The sequence below is a fragment of the Onychostruthus taczanowskii genome, unplaced genomic scaffold (genome assembly GCF_017590055.1).
Source record: "Onychostruthus taczanowskii isolate IOZ18803 unplaced genomic scaffold, ASM1759005v1 scaffold42, whole genome shotgun sequence".
In the NCBI taxonomy this organism is placed as follows: Eukaryota; Metazoa; Chordata; class Aves; order Passeriformes; family Passeridae; genus Onychostruthus; species Onychostruthus taczanowskii.
Genome location: NW_024501682.1, coordinates 1,457,656 through 1,483,923, shown reverse-complemented (window position 1 = coordinate 1,483,923; position 26,268 = coordinate 1,457,656). Strand labels below are relative to the sequence as shown.

The window sequence follows — 26,268 nt, the reverse complement described above, 5'->3', positions numbered from 1 at the left end:
CTTGAAAGCAGCTCACAGAGAATGGGAAAGATTCCCATTGTCTCAGATGGCTAGAGCCTCTTCCTGTATTTCAGTTGGTGTGTTAACAGTGAGGTGTGACCTTTCTGTGAGCAGGTGAGAAGTGAAAGTTCTGCCTCTCCCTTGCTTGGATACTAGCATGTTCAGAAATGAGGAAATAGCTTTAACTTTGTGATGGAGGCCAAAACACTAAAAAAAGCCCCAAACCCACTTATTCAGAGAAGTGAATCCTCAGCTTGATTATTTAGGAACAACTACATGATGGTCAGGGTGTGTTGTTCCCTTGGACAAGTTGGCCATCCTTTGTTAGGTATGGCAAATGAAACATTTCATTTTTAAATGAGCTGTGGTAGATATGTTCTAATATCCTAGGGAAGGCTTTGTGGCTAGTAATTAATTCTGGTAATTAATTCTGCTGTTGGGCTAGGGTTCAACAAAGGGTTGCATAGGTTTTACTTAGGCAACAGTAACCTGAGGAGCTGTGTTGAAATTTCTTTGACCTTTGTTAAAAAGTTAAAGCCCTATTAAAGTTTAGCCTGGGAGAACACCTTTAGGTCTACATTATATTCCTATTCTGGGAATAAATCCATACGGGAAAAACAGCACTGGGCACTTTGGTCTGGCATCTAGGTCCTTCTTTTACAGGGAATCCTCTCATACATGCTGTAACATCACCTGACCTCACCACCTCTGACTCTGCTGTCAGAGGGCTCAGATTCTGGGTTCCGATTCTTTTGCCCGTGCTCACCTTCATGCTGCTTTTCCAGCGCACCACTGCAATGCTGGTGCCATTTGTCTAAAAGATAAAGTGCTCTTACTCTAAAAAAGAAAAAATAGTACAACTGAATTGCTACTTTTGTCTATAAATATTGCTGCTATTTAATAATGATGATAGGAATTCTCTTTTTTTGGGCTGAAAGCAGAAGTAGCACTATGTCCTGAGTCAATTTCAACCACAGGGGTTTTTTTTATAGTCATTAAATGCCTTATTGTATTTAAAAAACCAAAACAAATATTTTTGTTTTGGAAGAATTGAGTATCTGATATGACAGTGTAGAGCAAAAGTTTATTATGCATATACAGTTGAAATAAGTTAACTTGTTTAAACTGTATTGTAGAAGCAGTGCTTCTGCATTTGAAAAAGTTTCATGACTTCATATAACCATATCAACATGTTTCCATAGTTAATTTCCAGCCTACAATTGTATTATGCCTTGTCTAATGGAACATCATAATATAAAGTAAACCAATAACCCTAATGTTAATGTTGCTGATGCTTTATTACATACTACATAAAGAAAAAAAAAAAACCCAACCAAACACCAAAACAACAACAAAACAACAAACTGCAATCCTGCACTGACTTAACCAGGATATGTTTTAACTTGTTAAATTTTTTTGTAGGGGGAAAATGGAGGTCATGTCTAAAAATGTTGCATCCAGTGCTCAAAATGGACCAGCACACAACACTATACTGAACTGTTGTGTACTGTTACTTGAAAGGACATCAAATATGCACCCAGTGTTGTTCAGTGCTTTTCTGCAGAGAAGAACAGACTTTATGCTGGGATATCACATTTATGTATGTCCACATACATGCAGCAAATAGAGAATTAATGTAGTGAGTATGAACAGGTGATGAGGCAATGTGATCACTTGGAAAGGAAGGGGAGGAGTGACAGCCTGGTACTGGTAATTATACTGAACAAAGGTATTTCTTTCTAAATTTGAAAATGGCACCAAAAATCAGGGATACGGTAAATATGTCCTCTGTCACACAGGGAGTTAATTTCCTTTTGGTGTGGGCTTGTTTGAGTAGTCTGAATGTTAGCACAGGCCAGTCCAGCTCTGTACCTTATACAGAGGGTAGGGCTGGCTACATTCAGGAGAGAGTTTACATTGGAAAGGAGCTGGGGTAGTGGGAAGAAGCTAACAAAACACAGAGACCTTGCAGCACTGCTGAAAGACTGGATATGTTTCTTGGATGCAAAAGCCAAGCATGTCTTTTGGGAGCATATAATGTTTTACCAGTGTGTGATGGCACAGGATCATTACTGGAATACAGAGTCCAATTCTTACGTGCATGCAGAAAGCTGAGAGATTGATTACAGTTGGAAAACCTGTTTTACTGTTAGACTTTGCTTTTCTAAATAAAAAGCTTTGCATGCTTGCGTCAAGTGAAGTGGATGAGTTGTATTTTGCAAATATCTGTAGAGGAAAAAAAGTACAAAACTCTTCAGTTTAGTAGGAGGAGGTGTAATGAGATTGAATAGCAGAAAGTTGAAACCAGAAGAATCTGGGCTACTTGTAACACACAAATTATTAAACAGAATAAATTATTTGCTAAAACAGCTCCCTTTGGACGTGACAGATTCCTAATCACTTGCCTGGGAATTAGACTACAGCAAGGGAGAGTATTGCTGTGTGTATGTTTATAGCAAGCCATGTATCTGCATGTAGGTCTGTGGCACACCTTGGTGGAAGGTCATACTGGTGATTGCAGTGGTCTCTTCCGTTTTCCACATCATCCAGTATCATCTCTAGGAGGCTGGTAAGGATTTCTTGCTTTGTTTCTTTCTCTCTTTGGCAAATCTGCTGGGTTTTGATTCGTGACTCAGAAGGGAAAAAACAGAATTTAAGTCCTGCCCACCAATCCATGTGGACAGTAGCTTCTGTAGCTAGATTACAGGGAGACTTGAGGGGCTTTGGGGTCTTTTATTTAATAGTTGAGGGTGTGGGGATTTTTGGTTTGTTTCTTTGAGGAAGATTAAAGGAGTCAGATAAGTCAAGTTTTGGGTGCAGGTATCCTGCTGGAGAAGAGAAGGGGACGAGCAGAATAGAGAGGAAAATGAAATTTCTATCAAGGGTTTTATTCAATTTTTGTTTGATCTTATGGGAAATAGGGGAATTTGCACAGGAGAGAGCTTCCATCATTAGGCTGGTTTTCCAGATTCACTCTGTATCAGTAGCAGCAGATTATTTTTATTGTCCTGGTGACTCTTTGTTCATCCATATAAAATAAATCTATGTTCATCTAATTTCAGATAAAGAGGGGTTTCCATCTCTGTGTCAAACTTCTGGCACATATTTTACAATGTGTTGCCATGTGTTTCACAGGGAGAGGGAGATCAACACTAGTTGAGTTGTCTGCCTTCCTCTGGATTTGCCTCTTTGGGTTGGAGTAAGGGACACGGGGTAGAGCTGTGCAACACTGCAGCACCTGGGCAGTGGACCCAAGGTGGAAATTCCATATTATTCACAGGGTTGGAAATAAAATTCATACATGGAATTTAAAAGGAAAGGAATTGCACATCTTGCTTGGCCCAACAGTAGCAATGCTTGTGTAGAAGACTCTATCTGGAGATATAGTATATATTAATATATCCTGTATTATGTTGGTCGGGAAACCTTTGATGCAGAAGGAAGTTCTGTGTTTTAATGACAATCCAATGTTCTTGTTGCTTTTGTGATGTTACAGCAGAGCTCTCTTTCACTGAATATGGGAAGCCTCCTGAGGATGGTGGAGAAAATGCCACTGCCTTCACTTCTGACACATATTATCTGTGAATTATTTATTGTACTTCATTGCAAATGGAGAGTTCTGTAGTATATTTGTAAATAATGAATTCTTTATGATGGGACATCTGTGTCTGTGGATCCTGTGTCATGGAACTAGTTTTCTAAATATACTTTATGATAAGATATCGATCCCTTTTCCCAGGCTGTCCTGTAATAAAGTACCTTTGTATTCCTGCTATATGTTATCTATTCTGACTCCTAAATGTTATATGGATAGATGTATATGTAGAAGTTTGTACTGTTTCTTGTCAGTTGATGTGGTGTTAAGTTCACTTTATATTTAGAAGATACCTTTATAAATAAACAGTCTGATTTTTGTGTTCTGTAAAATGAAGTTAGTGAAAGACTTTTGTACCTCATAAATTAAGTTTACTTCTTCTAACTTTCCTAAAGAGAACATATTTTGTAAGACAGTACTAATTTTAAAAAATTATTATTTTGTTAATTAATAAGAATTACTTTCTGGTTATGCCAGTAGTTTGTGGGGGTAATGAAAATGCTAAGTACAGTGTACAGTTCAGAATGGTGAAACAAGAATTGAATACCTATTTGACACAGTATGTGACTTTGGGGATAACATTTTCCCTTGCTTTTCTCTGCTGCCACACTGGGGGACTTGAGATCCATCACCAGTGTGTGGCTGAAGGGCTTGGCATTGCCTGTGCTGACCAACTGACTTGTGCAGCACTCTGGTGGACCAAGCCAGTGAAAAGATCCCAGCTGGAAAAATGATTTTCCACAAGGGAAAGGCCAGTTTGTCAGCAGCCTATTTCAGGAACCTGGTTTTCTGTGGTGCGCAGTTGGATTGGGCTATCTTAGTGAAGGGGCTGCCTGGGGTCAAGGCTGGGAGCTCTGCAGGGCAGATGTGCAGCAGGGCCCTGGGCCAGGTGGTACGATGGCTGTGCACGGCCAACATGGTGTGGAAGCATGTTTGGAGTGAGTGCAAATGGAACAGCTCCATTACCGTCTTACCCACATCTGCTGAGCCAGTGCGATTTGTTGGTTACAGTGCCACATGGATGAGAAATGTGCAAAGAGGGAAAAATGCTTTTGTTGTGGGATGCTAAAAAAATAAAGGAATACTGTTTTTTCAACTTCCAAAAAGGATGGGGAGTCTTCCATTAAATGATCTTCTGCATACCCTCCCTTGGTGCGAGCCTGGTCCCCTCCAGGATCTGTCCTCTCCTCATGCCCCCATCACTTCTCTTCCCTTTCTTCTCCCTGCCCTGTACTTATGCTCAGGAACTCAGTACCGGTGACCAGTTTTGCAGCTAATGTACTGTTGTAAGCCTTTTGAATTTCCTCAAAACGAGAAGTTATCGCTGGGTGCCTGCCTGGCCCCGTGCACTGCTGCTGTTGCTTAGCAGCCACGGGAGGCACAGGGGAGGAGCGGCTCAGCCCTCCCTGCATCATCTGCAGGGACACAGGAGAGCACGGTTATCGCTGGGGAGCTCTGTTAGCATCTTGCTTTCTGCCTCTCCTGCATGCTCACACACTCCCTCACCTGCCTCTGCTCAGCAGCTTCTCACCAGCTGGGCGATGGAGTCTCCTGCGTTCAAGCAAGCCTCACTGCTTGCAGGCTCATGCTGAAAGAGACAGCAAAACCATCCCAGGCCTTGGTCCAGAGCATCATGAATGTGCTGCAAAGATGTTTTACCACCTCTTGAAAGAGTGGCCTTGGGTAGGTGCTTCAGCTCAGAAGATCATGGTTTTGCACACTAACCTCTTTTAAGTTTTCCTTTTTTAGTTGGAGGTTGGTCATCACTTCTCAGCACTTTTGCTTGCAGGCTCTGACAGAGTTCTGCTCAGTGTTCCTGCGTTACCTTGGAGAAATATCCAGCTTTCAGCCGAAAGTTGTGGTCTCTTTTGGTAGTAAAGAACACCAGCCCCTGCCTTGGCCACACTGTTGCTAGGTGGTCAAGGTCTTGGATAGAGAGGGAGACTCTATCTGTGACTGGGAAGGCTAAGGTGTGCTGGATTACTTGAGATGGCCTCAGGGGAAAAATTCCATGAAAACAGCAGGTGGCCAAAAATTATGGTGTCTTCAACTGCCGTGGCAGTTTTGTAGTACTTTAGGGCTGGAGGCACAGGTCTTTGAAAAAGTATGGGTACTGAGATGTCATTTGTAGAACTTCAGCTTTGTTCCAGAGGGGTTTCTGTAAACCTAACTGGAGAAGAAAGAAGAGTGCCTCAAACCCCTGATATATCCAATTAACCAGCTCACTGCATATCTCGTCCTGGTTGTAAATGTCAAGGTAATGTACTGTTTGGGAGCAGAGGCTGTCTAAAAGCTGTGAAGTGTCCACTGCAGTGAGATCCTTCCTTGCTTATTTCTCTTTAGAACATTTATTTCTGATGGGCATCTCAGATTTCAGAGATGTGAATGATGCAGAGAGGCTGTTGGCTGTAACAGTCACACATCAGCTGGTTTGGTGTGTCATACTTTTCATTTTAATGCAGATTCCTAGATAGCCACAAATCTAGAGATGGAGGAACAAGCACATGATTTATATGAAGAAATATAGTAGCGCTTGGATTTTCTTTTTATAAGGCTAATTGTGTTAATTTGCTTGAGACACAATTATCTCAATGGGATTGATTTGTTTAATTAACTCGGGATGCCTGCAGGTGAAATAGTGAGTATAAATAGAAGGACAGTGGGGAATGCATCACTAATGTTTGTATTGCAGAAGGATTGACTCATATGTAAATGAAGTGCTGCAAGCCTGCCAGGCTAACCTAGTTCTGGGGTGGTTTCTAGATACAAAAAAAAAAAATCTCATGCTGTCATGCCTAACCCAGAGCTCGTACACTGAGGAATAAGTTGGTGAGGAGTGTACGCTGTAGTACTAAGGACGAACATACCTTGTTCCTGTTGTAAATACGTCATGTACGAGCATTTCCCTGAACACTGCTGAGGGATGGGGGCTGAAGGACGTGGTTTGTGCCAGACCACTGTGATGGCACTGCCCTGATGCAACCCAGCACCTTCTCCAGTGTGTCAGTCCTCTGTGGTGAGAAATCAGAGCAGTTTCTTGTTCCAAACATTGCACAGGCCACTTCTGAGCAGAGCGCACAAGTACCCTGCATGTAGCATTCCTGGGATGAAAGCCTTGTGGCAAAGCTTTACGTGTTCTCCTGCTCCCAGATTCCTCTGCCTTACTGTGTGGACATACCACTCTGCAGAGAATTAGGTGTCTTAATAGACCAGTTCTGCAACCTGTGTGTGTGTCCTTTGCCTGCTGCTTGCCAGGGCCATATCCGACACTGTTACCGTGTCCCTTGTTCTAAGGGACGTGGTTATGTTCAAGGCCCAAAGGGGAAATTCTGTGTCTTTTCTGTCAGTTTGGTTGGGTACCATAAAAATATTAATTCCTACAAATATAGAGGACAGATTGGTATTTCTGATCTTTTCACTACCTAAAGCAGATTATTAGTTTTTGTAAAATTCTAGTCTTTCTCTGAATCTTTCGGAGATCGTTGTAGCTTGTGGCAAAGTATTGTTGAATATAATTGAATTGAAGGTTGAATGTAAACAAAATAAAACTAGATCAACAGAGCACTGCCACAGAACCAAAACAACTAAAAAAACACACGTTTCCTTTTAGCAGCAGTAAATGTATTGCTGTTTTTAAAATGCCTTTGCTTCTGCATGACAAGAGCATATAGGAGCACAGTTGTCTTTACCACAATTCCTTTTTTTTAATATCCTCAATAGTTTATCCATCTCCCATTAGTGTGGTTGCTTCAAGCTTCTCCATTTCCTTCTCTACAGAAATCTATCTTTGTTCCAAATTATTCTTGTCCCCATTTTCTGAGGCTTTTACTACATCTGCTATCTCAAGAAAAGATCAGATGATAAGAGCTGAACACAGCACTCTGATGGAAAACACACTTCTGATTTATGCTGTGGCACAACAGTCTTGTACGTTATCCTTTAGATAATCATGTGAATGCTTTCGTCTTGAAAATGGAAAAAAAAATGATATTTCTGAGTTGTATCCTTTTATATCAAGCAGTGTGTTTCCTTTATTTGTAAACACTCGATTCAAATATTGAGTTACTCCAGAACTGTTAAACCTAACAATCAGTTTTGAGTGCTTCACATTTTTCATGTAAATGCACTTTGCTTTGTATTGATCTGCAGTGGATTTAATTTGCCCCTTGGTCTGGCCTTGCATGGTTCATCTAGAATTCTTTCCAGTCTTCTCTGGTTTTGAGCAACTGTACGTTTTGTCATCTGTGAGATTTTAGCTGTTCAGATTTTTGGTGGGGAGGGGAGAGAAAGTGTTGCCTTCCTGTTTTTCAGTTCATTCAAGAGTATATGATACACTGCTATCCTTCTTTAGAGCTGAGGGCATCCCTCCCTAGACCCTTTTTTTGGAAAGCTGTTTGTTTTGTTCTCATGCATTTTCTATGTCTCTCTGCTGCTTTCAAATCTACATGCATGCTCTCCCTAATCAACTTTAATTTTCTTAGTAACGTAAAAGAATGTTTTCAAATATTGTTTCAAGTGCAATTCCCAGCCTCTTTGAATCCGTACTTAGGTTAACAAGCCAAAAGTACAAATTAACAGCAAAGAGAAGAGTATGGAAGTGTTTATCTGTTGGAGAAATTAGGCTTGGAAAATTTTAGTTGTCAGAAATATTGAGCTGTGTGCATCAAGTCTATAGCTCTTCCACCTTCAGGACACTCTTGCTCCAGCCTTTGTTTGTCTTGGTTTTTGTTACATCCTAAATCTTTACATAGGCTCATTTTGCTTTGAATGCAGAGAACTCTTTCTGTCTTACTGTCACTTGAAATAGCTTTAAATTGTCCTGCTTTATTATTTTCTACCTGAAGGAAAACTGTGGTGGGGGTTTTCTGGGTGTTGGGGTAGGGAAAGTGCTGTTTCATTTTTGTACCAAGTCCCCCAGCTTTTCCTCCCCTGCCTTGTTCCATACATACCACTCGGAAGCCATGACATCTCTCTGTGTTTTAAGTGTCTTACAAAAATATTGGAACCCTCAAGAAATGTCACACTTCTTCCATCTTGCCACCAACCCACCGAGTGCTGTTACTCTGTGTCAAGGTAGAGACCTCCATCCTTGTGGCGTTTAACACCGATGCTGTTTTGCCCTGGCTTGCAAAAGTGTGTTTCTGTCCTGCCTGTTGTGTGGGGTTTGCCTGGCTTTTGACTAGAACTAAGTTTACCCAGTAATGCCAGTTTATCTTTTTCAAGTTGCCACTATAAAGGCAAGTGGTGGGGAGCCTTAGTAACTCACTTAGTAACTCACTGATCTGCCAGCGTCTGTGGATGTGAGCAGGGGTTTGGGTCCCTTTCGGCTGTTCTGTTTGGGTTAGGGTAAGATGGCAATATCTGAGGATGATTTGACATCTGTTGAAGAAAACATTGCAAAGAAACTTTCCTAAAGTTTCTCTGAAGCTCAGGAGTTAAGGAATAACAGCTCTTCTCCCCAGGACACAGTTTCTGACCCAGTTATGCAGATTTCACTTTTAGGGCTTCATTGACGTAAATGAATTTTGGTTTTGCCTTAAAACCACTGCAAGAAAAGGTCTTTGTGTAAGTTTCAGTTTATGTTTGGTTTTTTTAATCTGTTACACCATTGAAGTATTAAATAACTTAATACTGCAAGAGCTTATTCTTTCCAGTCCATGGCTTTCCCCTGAGGAAAAAGTACATATGCCTCCTCAGAAACACTTTGAAAATGATGCTGCACAGATGTGCAGGGATGCACACGCACATCTGTACACCCAAGCAGCACCACGAGCTCCGTCCTGGAAGCTTGTGGTGTGAGGGGGTAAGGTTGTGGAGGAGGCACAGTAAGCTGATCTGACTGGAAATTAAGTTGAATTTCATTTCAGAAATCATGGAAGTATCATGCTTTTACCATGTATTTATGTGTTCAACAATATTTTTCCAGTGCATGTTATTTCTAAATTGCTATTTACTTGTGTGGAAAATTTGCAGTGTGCTTTTCTACAAAATTGCAAGGAAGTTTCTTCCAAACTGCAGGATAGTGAACTAAAACATTTCTAGGCATTTTGTTCCTGTCTATGGCTTGAATCAGGAAAACACATCAATGTGATTGGTGCATTTAATGGCCTCTCAGGTTTCTTAAAGTTAGGTTCAGAAACTTGCATGATAGGTTATAGTAGATTACTGTTGACCAGGTAAAGAAAACTGATTGTGAAGGACACGTCAGGCACTTCAGAGGAAGTTAAATTCAAACGGAAATCATTATTTCTCTTGAGCTGGGTATTTACAGGAATACAAACTGTGTAGTGAAGCTGGGTGGAGAGCACAGGTTGCATCTGCTGCAGGAACTCCTTGGGATAAGGCAGTATTGGTATGAAAAACAGCAAAGGGGCCTGGACATGGACTATGTTGATTCAAATTCTGGGTTTATTTTTAAAAAGTCCTCCAGGATGATGTTGTGAAACTGTGAAGAGCCATCAGAAATATAATGAAAAACTAGGAGAGACATCAGGTAAAAAAAAAAAAAAAGTCAGAGAACAAGGAGAACAAGGATGGTTTGGAAAAGGTTCAAGGATTTTGATACAACAAAGGCTATATGTTGGTGCTCTTGAAGTATGCCATGCAAAGACCCAACTGTCTCTTCACTGCAGGAATGCCTTTCTTTTCTCTGTGGTATTTTAGAAAGCCACATCTTCAAGTAAAATTGAATCTGACTTGCTTTTGTCTTTATATTGTTGGCACTGAATTTATTTGCTTATTGGATACAAGCTTGTCATGCAGACTGTCTAAGATGCCACTGAGTGTTGGTAACCTTGAAGGATATTTTCTATGTGGTTTTAATTATAATACATTCTGAAACAAAAAAATGCCTTACTCCATATTACTTTATAATATTTAAATATTTTTCCCCTGTTGCCCTCACTGGAGTGCAGAAAATCGGTTGACTGAAAGGCTGACTATCAAATTAAATTTGTTCTTGTTTTAAATAACTTTTCACATTGCATCTCTAGAGATTTTTATCCCTGTATCTGCAGAAATGTCATTTGAAATTCTTCTTCCTGCAAGATTTTACCAGGGCAAAATTTCAAAAATGTATGCATTCATTTCCTTCACCCTCTTTTTTCCAGTTCTACACCAAGTTGTGCCTCTTCTCCTTTCTTTTGGGTGTCCTCTCCCAGTGCTACTTCCGCAGGTGAGTTTAAGCTTGAGATACACAGGCATACCTGCTTCCACGAGGCAGCTCTAACACTCCTCTGCATGTGTATGGATTTCTGTTTGCAATAAACCAGCTTGTTTATACCTACTGTGCAAAGCATGGCTGGTGACTGGAGGAGCTTCTTAGCACTACATAATATTCTGTGTGAGGGGAGGTGGTTAGAGTTGGGAATAACTAGTCCATAAAGTAGGACGAAGCTGTTTTAACAGGAAAACTTGCTCTATTTTACATCTGTTTCTTTTGAGTGATAAGTCAGGAAAAAAAATAATGATTTTTGCTCTTAATTCTGTGAATTCCTGTAATGTTCAGAAAAGATATTAATAGAATTTACAAGAATATTGAAGATTATGCAATGGTCCCATATCTGTGAGCAGTTCAGGGAAAAAAAGTCACTGCTACTTGTACTGTCACTTAAATATGATATGAGAGAGACACTTCCCTCCCCTGCTTCCTGCCTCCTTTTATGTTCTTTGCAATGTGAATATACTAACATCTATTTGAAAGTTATTTTTGACACCTAGGCCTTCTCTTTCACATCTACCTCAGAAGCAATGCTTGCATCCTGGCGGCATGTGTTTAATCTAAGGAAGAGCAAAACTTGTTCAGATGACCGCAAAAGCAGAAACAATTGTTTGCCTCAAGATCGTGTGCATTTGTTTATCTCACCTTTAAGGTGTTTTGTAATCATGTTTTCCCAGATCCAAAAGATAATGTCCTAGGAGATAACAGCTAATAGATGCAAATACTGTGTGAATTATACTTGCATCTACTTGCATCAGTCACCCTGTGCGACAACAAAGGAAGAAAAAGAAAACAGGTAGTGGTCCTTGTTCCGCAGTGTGTTGAGGGCCCTTGACTTGCCCTGAGACAAACAAACAAAATGGATGGATACAATAGAGTAGAAATTGCTTTGTTTTTTTTCCACTCTCAGCTCCTCAACACGTCTGGTTCCGCATAGATGTGATGGAACTGTTGGTTTTGAGTGTTAAATAATATACATACTTATATAAGAACAAGCTCAATCCCTTTTTTGTGGGAGTGGTACAGTGCGTTAGGATTTTTTTTTTCCAGACACGACAGCAGCTTTAAGGGCTGCTGAGATCCTTGTAAATTTTTTTCCTCCCGATGCTGTCCTGTGGGAAAGGCTCCGTGGAGCACCCGGGGCATTTGCTGCCGCGCTAGCCCGGCGGCACGCACGGCGCTTGGGTACATAACATTCACCGATGGAGGCGCTTCTTGAGGCAGTTTGCTGTAGGTGGGCAGCTCTGTGTGTCTGGGGGCTTTCACCTGGGTCGGTGGGTGGGTTTGGTGTGTTTTAGTGTTAAATGCAATTCAAGAGGTGGCTCTCTTGTGGTCCATCTCTGGCATAACAACAGGAAAGTATTGGATCTTTGATGTTTGCCTGGCAGAGAATTTTCCCTCTGTGTTTTCTACCCCTTGCATCTGCCTCATCACAGCCTGCTTTCTTGTAACCTTGTGGTCATTGACAACATGCTGTAGCCCCTCTGCAGACGAGATGGTGTCCCTAATACGCTGGTAATGGACAGCTGTAAAAAAGGCTTAACTGAGCTTACTGCTGTTGCAGTTAATTTCAAAAGACAGAAGTATCAATAATGGAATGTTCTAAGTTGTCCTAAGTTTATGCTTCTGATTGGCCCAGCTGATTTCCTTAGACAACTGACTTGTCCTTGCAATCAGTAGAGAGAAAGGATCTTTTCTTTAGGGCAGCTCAACAGAAACTGAATTTCAGTGCTCTGGTCACATTCTCTTCTAGAAACATATCCTTGTATTTTATTTTTTTTTTTTTTGTTTTCTCCTCCTTTTTTATACTGCCTGTAGAGGAGACCTGGAGACATGAGCCAGCCAAGCTGTTGGTGGTATCAGTTGCATAATTGTACCCACAATTATCAGATAGGGCAACTTTGGAGGGTGACAATGAAGGCATTGGTTGGAAGACCTGTTTAAATAGTTTGGCCAGTGTAAAGTGTTTTTTACATACTTAAAGGAATGCTACATATTAAAGAAATAAAGATCTGCATTTCTTGCTCTTCTAAATGCAAGCCTTTGTAAATGACAGCAATACAAGATCATCTCTAGAATCTTCTCTCTGTTAAGAGCAAAATACAGATTGAAACTGCAGTCCTGTAGTCAGATGGGTTGCAGAAAATAACACATATCTTTTCCTGCTTTCAGTGAAGTGCTCACTAGCTTATGAGCATCTGTATACAGGTTCATCCCTCCTATGCTGCTGACAGGCATTTTCCATGTATTAGAAACTCCTTTAAAGTGTTATGTCACATGGTAGCTCAAAATGTAGATGGTTCTTTCCTAAGTGACCCAACAAACCAGGGAGGGGAGTATCTTTTGAGAGAGCATGCAAGTGTTTGTCTCAACCTTGTCAGATTGAAAAGATGGAAAATTCTTTATCTGGCAGAATTTGGAAAAGTGCTGTTAAACCAGGCAAAATTTATTTTGTTTCAATTTTAAAAAATAGATTAGAAATGACTGTAGGAATTTTCCTCTGTGATATTCCATTTTGAATAAAAGCATAAGAAGTTGGACGAGGCTGCTGGATGAGGTCCTCTGTGAAGGGGAAACTGGGAGAAATAATGTGGTCTGAGCCCGTATGAGCCCTTTTACCGAGCAGGCAGATCTGCTGTTCATTACTGGGGTTGGTTGTTTCTGGCTGCAGACTGTGAACTGAGGGGTAGAAGGGTGAGGGTGGTGTCACTCCAGCCTGGGCTGTTGAGTGGTGCCATCTGTGAGGAGCTGCACCTCAGCCCTGTCACCGAAAGGGTTGTGGTGACAAAGTTGAGTTGGTGGCTTGACCACGTGAGGTCAGTCCTTGGTGAACCTGCCCTGGTTTCAGGGAGACATTTCAGCCATTTTTGGGGGGAATTCAGTTGCATGTTGCCTGCTTGTGTGCACTAGTTTCTGCCACATAAGGATTTTGTGGGAGAAACCACAGGGGGTTTCCCTACACTTCCTTTCACCTCCCTGTATGCTGCTGCTGCTGCAAATAGTGCAAAAGGGGTGCCTGGGCAGACCCCAACTTTGCCTGTTAGAACTGTTCTTCAGTCTGGTTGAAGTCAGTAAATGTGATCTTTCTGAGCAGAAAAGACACATTTTTATCTCTAGTGGTCGCTTCTTGTTTTGGGAGTGGAGAGAATGGGTTCAACTTTGTATTTTTGTGGAATGTAGATTTAAATGATTATTAAAATGAGATCTTAGGAGAAAGTGTTTATATATTTATAGAGGAAAAAAGAACTTTGTTAGATAGTTCTTTGAGGTAAATGTACTTGTCAGAGAATTTATTATTTTAGTCCTGTGGTCTTTCTAAATGCATTTGACATGATCGTTATTCACTTGTACCATTTGTTTCCTGTCTCATTATATAAGTTAGCAAACCACTCTAGGGTTGCCTTTACTTTTATTTGCATTAGAAGCTGCACCATAAAAAATGTTCTCCTTGGGCTGCCTGCTGCTGAGCCAAGAGCTGTAAATAAAGTGGTTTCTAATTGAAATCCAGGAGAACCACAGAACCATCATAATTAATGTACCCTCTGGTTTTTCTCTCTCTCTCTTTTTTTTTTTTTTTTTTTTTTAATATTACCACATATCTTTTTTTATAAAGAGAATGAAGCTTCTCTTCTTCTAGATACCCTCAACTTGAAATTGTCACTTCTTGCTGTTAGTGTTTCCCTACACTTTTCTGGATAAATGAATTCTTGAGGCTGGAGAGTTTTGTTTTGTTTTGTTATTTAATTTTTTTATTATTTTAGAAGTTTTTTGTTACAGAATTTACTTTTCAAGAAGAACAGTTTGGGACAAGAGTAAGGAAAAAAATACTTTGTGGTTAAGCTTGGTGTGAGCATGTTGTGATCTACAGGCTGATATTCCTGCAAAGTGGTTTTCTGCTTTTGACTGGGAGGGTGGGCACATGTTGCCACTCATGTTTTAATGGAATACTCCATCTGCTGTCAAGCCAAGTCTCTTTCTGAACATGAAAGTTTTGTGCCAAATGCAACATCAAATCCAGATAAAAGCAGTGGGGTGTTTGCTTCAGCACTCTGTAAATGTTAAAACCCAATGTGTCTAAGAGGGTGGGCAAATCCAGATCATCTTGTGTATCTGGTTCTTTGCTTATTTTAAAATGGCAAATACTTGTCATTCCAGTTGGTTTTTAATTTGAAACACATAGGCAGGTATTCTTTTGATCTGTAAATGGCTGTTTTGTTGGGGATTTTTTAGTTAACTAGTTTGGTATTATCTGCTTTATTCGTAGAGTTCTCATCACAGATTACCTAATGTGCTGGATTCCTGTCTCTTGTGCTGCATGTTATTTTTACCCTCTTTGCAAAGGCTGGTGCTATGCCACCAAAGAGATTTTTTTTTTCTCCCAATGTTAAGGAGATGCAGCAAGTCTGTCATCCATTAAGGTTCAGAATCCATAATACTCATGCATTTTGCTCTAATCATCTGCAGCGTAATTTTTATATTTTTTTATTCTGCATATTGACAGGGTAATTTTTTGTTCAGATATGACAGCCATGAATCATTCAGCAAGTTACTTGATTCACATGGATGTTGATTTTTTTTTTTTTTAAAGCAACTTGTGGGGATGACAAGAACTCTTTTCTTGCTGCTTCACTGGATTTTGGAGTGGGAACTGTGAGGGTCTTTGCTTACCTTGCTTATTAGAAGCAAAACAGACGATAACAGCCCTGTGAGCCTAGAACTGGTTGTATGTGGTGGTCCTTTAGGCATTGGGATGGAGTCAAAATCCTGAATTATGTTAGGATTTCCCATCTTAGCTAGAGTCTTACAGTTTAGGACCTTCCAAAAGACAGGAACTCCCTGGAAATTGTGTCATTCTCAAGTCCAGGGCAACTTCTTCTGATAATAACTGAGGCAATTTATCCATTTGAGGATATGGCTAAAATTGAAATGGAAATGAACCTACTTGCCGAAGTCTTGCCAAAGATTCTATTTTCATTGAGCATCATCATGTTGTTAGAGTCTGTCGAAGCTGAGAAATGGAAGTGAGATCTGGAAGAAGTAGGTGATGATGATTTAAAATACAAGAAATTGTTCAGGTAACACAAACCAGAAACTTCTCAGTGGCTCGGTGTTCTATTATTGTGGGCATATAAAGTACACCATTCTTGTGCTTGTGTGAAAGGTCTGTACCTGGCACAGCAGATCAGTGATGTCCACAGAGTTATGATACCATTCTTGTCTCAGGTTGAATGGATTCTGTAACCCCATAAAGATGTAAATATAGTAATGAGCCACAGACTGCATGAAGAGTGGAATGAAACTGCATGTCTGTTACCACTGGAGAAGTTGTACAGACTGCACTTGATATTTATGCTTTGAAAAGGATAGACATCTACGGGAATTGCCAGATCTCCTCTTTCTCACCAGATTCACCAGAAACCTTGAATTAGAGACGTCTAAAGTCTATCCATGTCAGGATTTCATGTTTTAAGTAATCCTGTGTTGTCCAGATAAAATTACTAGTCCTGTATTGTTTTACTGTAAGAAATATTTTTCAGTTCAGGACTTCATAGCTCACACAAGTGAATAAATCATCCGAATCTCATGGTCAGGTTTTCCTGACAAGAACAGGTGTATCTATTGGAAATAAGGACATAATCATTTATCAAATGGATCTCAAGACTATGCTGTGTACTTGTACTGTGGTTTGCTGATCAAAGTAGAGAGCATGGCTCAGCACTGCCTTGTACAGAGTACCAGAGGGGTGTTTTTCTTCTTGCACAAACACAGATTTTCTCCATTCATCATCAGCTCTTGATGTCTTTTTGGGGAAGGAGAGGACTCCTGGGTTGTGCTCAGGTTGTTTTTTGACCCTGGTACACCAGGGGCAAAAAGAGGAGGCTGGAGCTGGCTGTGGAAGGCACGCCAGACCAGCATTGCTCTGTTTTCAACAGCCGTTTGTATTGTGCAAAACCACTGTAATAGTTCTTGAGAAGGAAACATTATCTGTGTGTCAGAAGTGCACTGGGGGAATGATGGCTCACACTTGCAGGGCTTCAGAAAATTTGATAATTCAAGGTCTCTCTGTGAAGGAAGATGACTATGCCATCTCTCTTCTGGAAAAGGGCAGGAGATCTCAAAGGAACAGCGCATTGCAATTGGTCTGTTAGGACCAGTTTAGCCTTGCAGAATTTAGGGAGGATTCTGCACGAGAGAACTCTGGACTTAATGAGATTGCAATGGAAGCTTTCAGTGGGCAGAGGAATGTCAGTCCATTCTTGAATCTAGATGTGGTGGTATGGCTTAATCTCAGCCAGCAGCTAAGTACTGCACAGTCACACTCCAGTGGGATGGGGGCGAGAATCAGAAAAGGTAAAACCCATGGTTTGAGATAAGAACAGTATAATAATTGAAAGAAAGTAAAATAAAATAATAATAGCCATAAGGAAGAGGGAGATAACAAAAGACATGACAAGTATAGCACAGCACAGCTGCTCTCCGCCCATTTACCCAGCCAGTCCCTGAGCAGTAATCCTCCCCCCAGTATGTGTACTGATGTTCTGTGCTATGGAATATCCCTTTGGCCAGTTCAGGTCAGCTGTCCTGGCAGTGCTCCCTGCCAGCTTCTTGTGCACCTCTGCACTGGCAAAGCATGTAAAAACTGAAAAGTCCTTGACTAAGAGTGAGAACTCCTTAGCAACAACTAAAACGTGAAGGATGATATTCCCTCTCATCCTAAATCCAAAACACAGCACTGTACCAGCTACCAGAAAGAAAATTACCTCTATCCCAGTGGAAATCAGGCCACTGGCTAATGTAGAAAATGGAGAGAGATGCAGCATTTGACATAGCTAGACATTGCTGGAAAATATACCAGTAGGATGAGACTGCATAAACTGATCTGGGTCCTGCATTACCAGAGACATTAATGCAGGGAAAGAGGAGGGAAAGAATGGCTTTAAGATTTTTCTCTGAAATGGTCTTCCTCCACGGCAATGCCCTGTAAAAACCTAAAATGAAAACTTCAGATTTGTTGATACTGGGGTTCTCAATATTTAAAAAAAAAATTAAAATTAGGCTTACTGAAATTCTTAACTCTTTTCAAAGGTTTAGATTTTCATGCTGTTTTTATCTGGTACAGCAGCTGATACAGACTTTTCTTGTAGCCCGAATTTGCAGTCCAGAACTGCTAAGAATAGGACAGAAACAGTACTCTTGATTATCTTTTGTCTTGTGCAGTTACTGCTTTTCCAGAAGGCTTGTCTTCAAATCTCCCATAAGGACAATTGGATTTAATTTATTTTTTTTAATGTAGGACCATTGCCTATTAAAAAAATAAAACATTGTTTTGTACAAGCCAAAATCATATTACTGTTGTTCTAGCCTGATTCTTGGCATCTGAAGGAAAACAAATCTTTGTGAATTAGGTATTCAGAGGCAACTTTAAATCATATGTGCAGTGCCTTCATTATATGTTATCCATTTTTATTGTCTTTTAACTGAAGAACAGTAATAAGAATTCTCCATTGCAGGATAAATGAACAAATGTAAGTTTGTTCATACACAGGAGAAAATGTTTTAATAGCCTTGTAACCCTACCTGGGAGGTCTCTGCTTGGAATCTTTATCAGATGAAGCTGCTGTTGAACACCTACCTAACCCTCATGCAGGTTGGTGCTTTCCTCCTTTGGGTGCAGTTTTGGGGAAGGCTGTTTGGGACGCCCTGGCGCTGTGCAAGTTTTGCAGCCCGCACCTAAAGTAAAGGCCATGAGGCTTGGCCAGGAGGAATAATGGTGTTTCCCTAGCATGAGTGCAGGGTGTGCCTTTGGAGCTAAGTGCAGGCAAACCAGGACAAGGCTCAGTATCTCTTCAGGACCTGCAGGCCACCCAGTGGTGGCACCAGCCTTCCCTCTCACCGCGTGCCTCCATGCTTTCAGGGTGGGAATGGGTGTCACCACGGCAGGGATTCTCAGGAGACTTGTGCCCCTGCTGTACCTTCCCTTGTATCTGGCTGTGTTGAAGCTTTGGGGAGATCCCAAAGCTGCTTACTCTGGGTGAGAGAAGCTGAAGCACTGCCTGCTGAGGTCTGGCTGGTGTTGCCTGAGCTGCTTTTGCTTCTGATTTGATGAACACACTTCAATGTCTCTCACCTTTCATCTCTACTGAAGTTGTTTTTACCTCCTCTTTTAGCTTTCTTAAAATCAACTCACAATCCATCCCCACTCCCATTCTACAGCTCCTGGTTATGTTATCTGGTGTTTGCAGTGATGAGAGTTGTTGAAATGGCATTTTTGGTTGCATTTTTGAGTCATAAAGTCCACAGTCTGAACTAAAAATGCCTGAGGTCCATAGCATTACATCTCCATCCTCTGCTTGTACTGCTTGTAGCCACTGTTACTTGGGCAGTTCCCAAGGGTGCTTCAGTGGGGAACATCCATGCTGCTGAGAGTCACAAATTACTTAACCAGTCAAATGTCTTGAGTAGATAATCCAGAGGTTTGAATCTGCTGTAAGTGAAAAGCGAACAGAAGGGAAACCACGACCATGTGTGTCAGCATCACCGTCTTCTTTCCAGAATCCTGTGATAAATCTGATAACACTGTTCTGAGAATTGCTTGCCTACTAATTATTGGAAAAGCATTACCTTTTCTTCGTGTCTGTAATTAGCATTTCAGCTTGAGTATAGGGCCTGATGAAAAATGAGTCTGGTATGCCATAGGTTCAGTAAATGATGAAAAACTGAAGTCTGTGTTTGCTTACTTTCTTTCTCCATAAAACAAACAAAAAATAAAACTTGAGCTATCTCTGAGTAGAAATGGTGTCAGAAATGATGTGGTCTAAAGGAGGAGGTTGGTTTTATTTCTACATTTCCTCATCGGGTGGCTCACAGTCCACGTAAACAATGCAATAAATAAATAGTCCAAGTCCAATCTTAGCTAAGATAACCATGAAAAATCTGTTTATGTGTTCCTAAATCAGAAGACAGAAATGCATCTCCTACAAACTGATAGGAGCATTATAGAGTAAGTCTTTAAAAGCATGATCCGGAGCAGCCAAGATTTCCAGATAGCACACTCTGAAACTTAATATCCATGTAAAACAGTTGATAATAAATGTTGATGTACAAATATTGTATGTCCATTGAGATAAGTCTTTTAGGGACAGAGAACAGACTGAAAATTTAAGGCAAGCTCTGTGAAGTGGTGCTGAGGTTCTGTCTGCTGTGCTGGCTTGTGGGGTTTGAAATGCAGAACTTGGTACGTGGCCATCTGAACAACAGTGTGTCTGAATGCAAGACTTCTCTGAACAGGATTTGTGCTTATTGTGTTATCTGGTTTGTTTAGAGATATGAGCTTGCTCTGGAGGTGTTGGAGGTCTTTTGCAGACTATTTGGAGAGATAATTCATAGAGGCTTCTCTAAATGACAGCAGATGGGAAATCACAGAATTTAGCTCTAGTCTGACGTCTCAAGGAGAGATAAACCAGTGGGCAGACTGTGGAAGGTTATTCCAGAGAGGAAACCTCAATGGCTTAAGTAAACAGGACTTGAGAATATGTCCACTGCTACCTCCTAGCAACCAAAGCTTATGAGGTTCAGTTGGCGCAGATCCACTTGCTTGGAGGACGATTATCTGTAATTCATGCTGGATTCAGGTCATTGTGACCTCAGACAAAACTGGGACATGAAATGAGATGTTATTCTCTGGCTCCTCTTGTAGAGCCCCCCAGTTCCTTCACCTTCATGCAAAATGCACTGTGCCAGGCTGCCAGTGGGATTATGGGGAAGTGTGGGCAGAGCCTGTTGGCTCTTGCATTATCTGGGACAATAATTCAAACTCTATCTATGACAGAGCTGAAAATGTTATGAATAGGTCAGGCATACATTGCTTTCAGTTGGAGGCGTGATGCTTGGTAACATTTCAGTCATCCTGAAAGATTTCTTGGTCAGTTGGTGAGACAGAGATGACAAGCAAGTTTATCATAATTTTCAAAGTGTTTCCTACTTATAATTCACAAAACAAGATGCTGTGGTAGTGTACTGTGCCTGCCACAGAGAAGTTTTCTTCCCTGGTGCTTGTTTAGGCACTCACTGGAAACTCCTTCTTCCTGGTCTACTAAGAAACAAGATGGCATTTTGGTCAGAAACAAAACTTTAGCTGTTAAATTATTTAAAAGACCCTTTTCTTCCCTGCTCTTCTGTTCTTCATGTCACCTCTTGACCACCCCCCACTCCAAGTTGTTCAGAAAATAAAAACAACCAAACAAAACCTCAAAACCAACCTAAATAAATAACCTCCCTCTCACCAAATAATTATCTTTAGCCATCCCAGGGAGGGGGAGGCATTACTCTGATCTGTGGGGGTTTGTTTATATTTCTCTCAAAGAAGTATTAAGCAGGATGATCTTGCTTCTTGAAGAACGATACGTGTTTGTCACTTCTGTATCAGTAAAGCACCTCTTTAAGGTTTTCTGCCTGCTTTGGTAAGAGTTGGCAAGCTGTAGAGGGTGTTGTGCAGCTGGACCTGCATGTAGTGTGGGCAGCACTTGGAAGGTGAAGTTACAGGGCTGGGAACACACCTGCTCCAAAACTGAGGTCGTGTTTGAAGAGGAATCATGGAAGCCAGTATTCAAAGCTTCAGAAGCTGCTTGTCTAGACTTGGAGGGTGAATGGGTGAAATGAAATTGTCATGGCTTGGCTGGGAGACCTTCCTGGGAGCATTGTTATTAGTTTTGCAAGTATTAAATGCAAAACGTCAATTTGTTACAAAAAAGTATCCATAAATTGTGCCTAGCCCTTCTTCCTTGCTGGCAAGCTGAGGGCACTGAGGTATTACAAAGCACGGCCCTTTCCCCCCTTCCATGCTACTTCTGGTTATGTGGAATACTTTGAAAAGAAACTGAGGATTGGCAGATAGTACCCACCCTACAGGAAAGTCTGTGTTAAGGAGAAGGTTACTACAGGGATGGCTAAGAGCTTTTAATGTAATGAAGAAGAAAATAGTCGGTGGAGCTAATACATGGGGGGAATAAATTCTTCAGAAAAAGTTGAGAAATGTTCTTCTGAAAATGGTAAAAGTAATTGTAAAAGCTGAATGGTGTGGCATTTAATTATGTAAGGAACGAAAAAGGCTGAAAAAAAATAACCTGGTATATCAGAAAGCAATTTAAAATATAAGCTAGGGAAAATGGAATATTTCTGTCACAGTAAGATGAATTCCACCACTGACTGCATTGATTTAATGTCTCAAGTTTTGTTCCAAACAGATCTGTAACTGGAGGGGAATGGGGGTGTGGGAAAGGCATATTTTTGTTCCCTCGCCTTCCCAAGCCAACCCATTCCCCTTCTCAGCAAGAATTGTGAGAAAGATATGGATAAAAATACAAACAGGATTTAAGTATTTAATTAGCTCTGATGGTCATCCAATCTCCAGTTGTCTGGTAATTGTCTCTTTCAAAGGGATCATTTGAAGCAGAGCTTCATGTGCTTTGTGAATGTCAGTAAACTAAGCTTGTTAGTGTACAGTGCAAAGGCCAAAGCTGAATTCTTGTGGGTATTTGCAGCCTTTAATAAATAGCATGGCAGTGCCGAGGAGGAATCATTCCTTACACCCACTCACCCTTAAGATGTTTCCCTTCAATTCAGAAATTAATATTCAGTTGAAAAGTTATTATACATTTTGTGTCTTTCAGAATATTCTTGGCAGTGCATAGGAGTCAGTCTGCAGAGGGGTGGGATGGGTTGGGTTTTTTTTTTCCCCACCCACCTTCTGCAGGGAAGATCTGGAGCCAAGAAGTAGCTGTTAGACTTTCAGGTTTGTCAGCTTATTTGTTTGAGGTTGGGGGTTTTTTTTTGGTCTCATAGTGCTGTTTCCTGAGCTGTGGAGCTCCTGCTCCATCTTCTTAGGGCAGGGTTGGCATGTTAGTGAGAGGTCCAAACGTCAGGTTATCAGGCTGTTGACAAGATCTTGCTGTGACGTGTTCCCAACTCTGCCAAACTGGAACAATTAGGGCTAAAGCTCATTATGGGGAGTGCCCACTTAGAATTTTTTTTTTGCTTTTAGCAATTGGGGAATTTCTTTGAGGAGAGTGGCTGGTTTGCAGTAATTTTGCCTAGAGAAATGATACTTCGAGGTTTTTTCAAAGAAACAGAGTTGTTTATTGATGTCATTTTTGACAATGATTTTGTTTGAACAGTTTTAGTCACCTCATAGTTTTAAGTAAGAAACTGAAATTTTGCAAGAGTGTGGGCTTCAAGTATTAAGAATAACGAAAAGAAGGGCTGGCTGAAATGTGTTGCAGAACTCCTTGTACTGAATGATTGGATGATAAAATGCTGGAGGAAATTGCTTGTAGATAAACGAAAGCCATGCATGGAGGAGAAGAAGGAGGAGGGCAGTCACAGTACGGTTCATGCCTGATGAATGCTTCTCCAGGTGTTAACTGCTCTGGAAGAGACTTCGTGGTTGTCCTGTAAAAATGGCAGTGAAATGATATGCAAAACAAGTGTCAGTACTTGTTAGTGAAATGACAGAAAACAAAATGGAAAGCATGAAAGTGCTGTGCGTCATTCACATTTTCTGAAAAATCCCTTCACCCAGGAGCTTTCTCTTGGAGAGCTGAGAAGTTTCAGAGAAAAAGGAAAACAATTCTTACCTCATTTGCTTCTCCTCTGTTTTGCTTATGTAGAATATGTTTGGTGATTGTTTCATTGGTCTCTGCTGTGAGTTGTTTTGGCTCTTTGGCCAGTCAGTGTGCCAAGCTGTGTCGAGACTCTGGAAAGAGTCGCGAGTTTTCATTATTATCTTTTTAGCATTCTGTAAGTATCCTTTCTGTATTCTTTAGTATAGTTTAGTATAGTATTCTTTAATATAATATAGTATCATAAAATAATAAATTAGCCTTCTGAGAACAGGGAGTCAGATTAATCATTCCTCCCTGCCACGAGGGTCTCTACAAATACAACAGTGCTGCTGTGTGAATGTGTGGTGCTCCTCTGTCTTCAATACCATATGTGGCTCTGGTCCTCCCTGCCTCCCATTTCACCTCCCCCAGTCCACAAAGTGTTGTAAAAGAGAAGAGAAATCCAAAGTATGGGGTGACAAAAAGCCACCAGAAGTCCTTGCTCTGGAGGGAGACCTGCAAAAATGATGAATGTCACAAAAAAAAAAGAGATGGGGAGTGAGCATCTGCTGTCCTTCCAAGGAGGTGAGCAGGAGATGGGCACAGGAGAGCTGTGAAGGGGAAGATGATGGGTTCTGCAGTAGCCCTGGGGCTCCTGTACTGCCAGCCGCGTTGCTTCAGTAAGGAGAGGACAAGAGGTGGTTATGTGGTAGGAGGTACAGAGGAATTTCCTCCTGGATATGCCAGCTCAGCCCTGCCGGAGGGAGCTGGATTACATTCTGGCCAGTGCCTGAGAGCAGGCGCTCGGTGCGGCTGCCGGGGCAGGCGCCTCCTGGGTTATGCCTGTCGTGTAGCTGTCTCCTTTCATGTGAGCACCCATTTGCTTTGTGTGCTGGGGATGTAGCTGACCAGGAGCTCAAGTCAAAGACACTCTAAGCATGATCTCACATTGTACTCTATGTGTTACCTGAAGCCTTGAACACTACATGTGAAAAACCTATATATTTTGGAATTTGTAGTCTATCTGTGGAATAGTGTCTTATCTGTAAGATGCTTTGTTTGTCTAACCCATTTTCTCTGAAAATAAATGTCATGCAATATTCCTGAAGCATTTCAAAGATGCAGAAATGAGCACATAAAAATAATTATGCATGCATGGAGAATCTTGTCCTTAGAAGAGAATTTGAATTCCTAGAGTTTTCCTAGGAAGGTGCAAGCAAGAAGATGCACATGGACCTGGGAAAGGGGACAAATTCATGAGGCTGATAATTAAGGGAGGACTTCCAGCACAGGAGGAGACAGACTGCTGTGATATAGTTACATTAACTGAAGTAATGGTATATGATTGATGATGATAATTCTGGTACTGGTAACTATTTTGTTGCTGATTTAGCCAGTTGATATTACAGTCTTTGTTGATATTGCTTGTTTAATACACATACTCTGTTGTTGTTCTTATGTTTCTTATCTCACAATAGCTAACTTTTCCCTTTCGTGCTCCAAAACTAATTAAACACTGTTTGATCATAACCAAACAATTTAGATAAGAAGATGCTCTTCGATACTATGATATTTTTTTTTCCCTTTGGTATATTCTCAGAATAATGTTTTGGATGCTCTGGTCATCTGCAGGAAGTCTGGGTTCCCAATTGTAACACCTTGGTTAAGTTCTTAATGATACAGAAGTTAATGCCATTTAAATGAATCATACAGTCACAGAATCCTAGAATGGTTTGGGTTGGAAGGGACTTTGAAGATCATCCAGTTCCAACCTGCCTACAATGGTGTCTTGGGGTAACTTTATGATACTGCGTTCCCTATTGCCTGCTCTATGCCCAGACATGAGTCCTTTAAGCTCCAAGTGGGGGGAGCTGGGGGAATTCCTCAGCACACAGTTTGTGTGCAGTGCTCACAGACTGCCCAGGATTCTCTGTGCTCTGTTGTCTAGCACGGATAGAGGGAGTCCATATTTGCTTTTTAGCAGGACACCTCCACTAAACAAGGTTACTCAGAGCTACATCCAGCCTGGCCTTGAACGCTTCCAGGGGTGGGGAAGCCACAGATTATCTGGGCAACCTGTTCCGGTGCCTCACCACCCTCACACAAAAGGATTTCTTCCCCATATCGAATCTAAACCTACTCGCTTTCAGATAGAAACCATTCCCCCCTGTCCTGTCACTAAATATGCTTTGTGAAGGCTCCTGCAGGACTAGTTCAGCTTTCATCTATAAATCTTATTCTCGTGTGTTGCAATAACATGCAAGCACATGGGAACTTTTGATTTTTCTTTAGTGTAACATGACGAAAAAATCCCTGTCAATACTCAAGGTATGATGCCTTGAGTTCTACTGCCATCCTCCATTTTATTCCTGGGAAAATACCTGCTTTAACTTGCAGTGTGAAGCTTTGCTGATCAATATGTTACAAGCATAGTAAAGTTCAAGAAATTGCCTCCATTACTATCTTGAGATGAGAAATTGATTCACTGCATTCTCTTTCTGCTAATTCATCTGTGCTTTACATTCCCATAAAAGGTATTATGTGCTCCTTATTTTCCAGCAGCATCATCAATCCTAATGAAGAGAGAAGACTGAAAATTTATATTGTGTGTATGGGATAGCTGATCTCTGACTTAGCTCTTAATTTGTAAATGTTGCTGTAGCCTTCACTTCTCAGCTTCTCCTTATCGTGCTTAGTTTGTATGCAAAATCTAAGGGCTGGGATGGAAGCAAAACTGAAGAACATGGCAAAGGAGTATAAAGTCAGATTGCTTTCTGATCTAAAAAATGAGATGGTGGTTAAAATTCAATGGAAAGAGTTAAAATCTCATTTGGAAATTTGATGTATATCTGCAC

At 41.0% G+C, this 26,268-nt stretch overlaps 1 protein-coding gene across 6 annotated transcripts in view; it reads left to right on the top strand.

The window, feature by feature from the left end:
* TRERF1 (transcriptional regulating factor 1) overlaps positions 1-26,268 on the top strand; it is a 99,643-nt gene that overhangs the window by 41,000 nt on the left and 32,375 nt on the right. For 5 of the 6 annotated variants that reach the window (XM_041413636.1, XM_041413633.1, XM_041413635.1 and 2 more), the window contains exon 3: positions 10,705-10,769. The exons of the other annotated variant lie outside the window; for it this stretch is intronic. The gene's annotated coding sequence lies outside the window, so the exon portion shown is untranslated. The remainder of the gene's footprint in view (positions 1-10,704; positions 10,770-26,268) is intronic. 6 annotated transcript variants of the gene reach the window in all.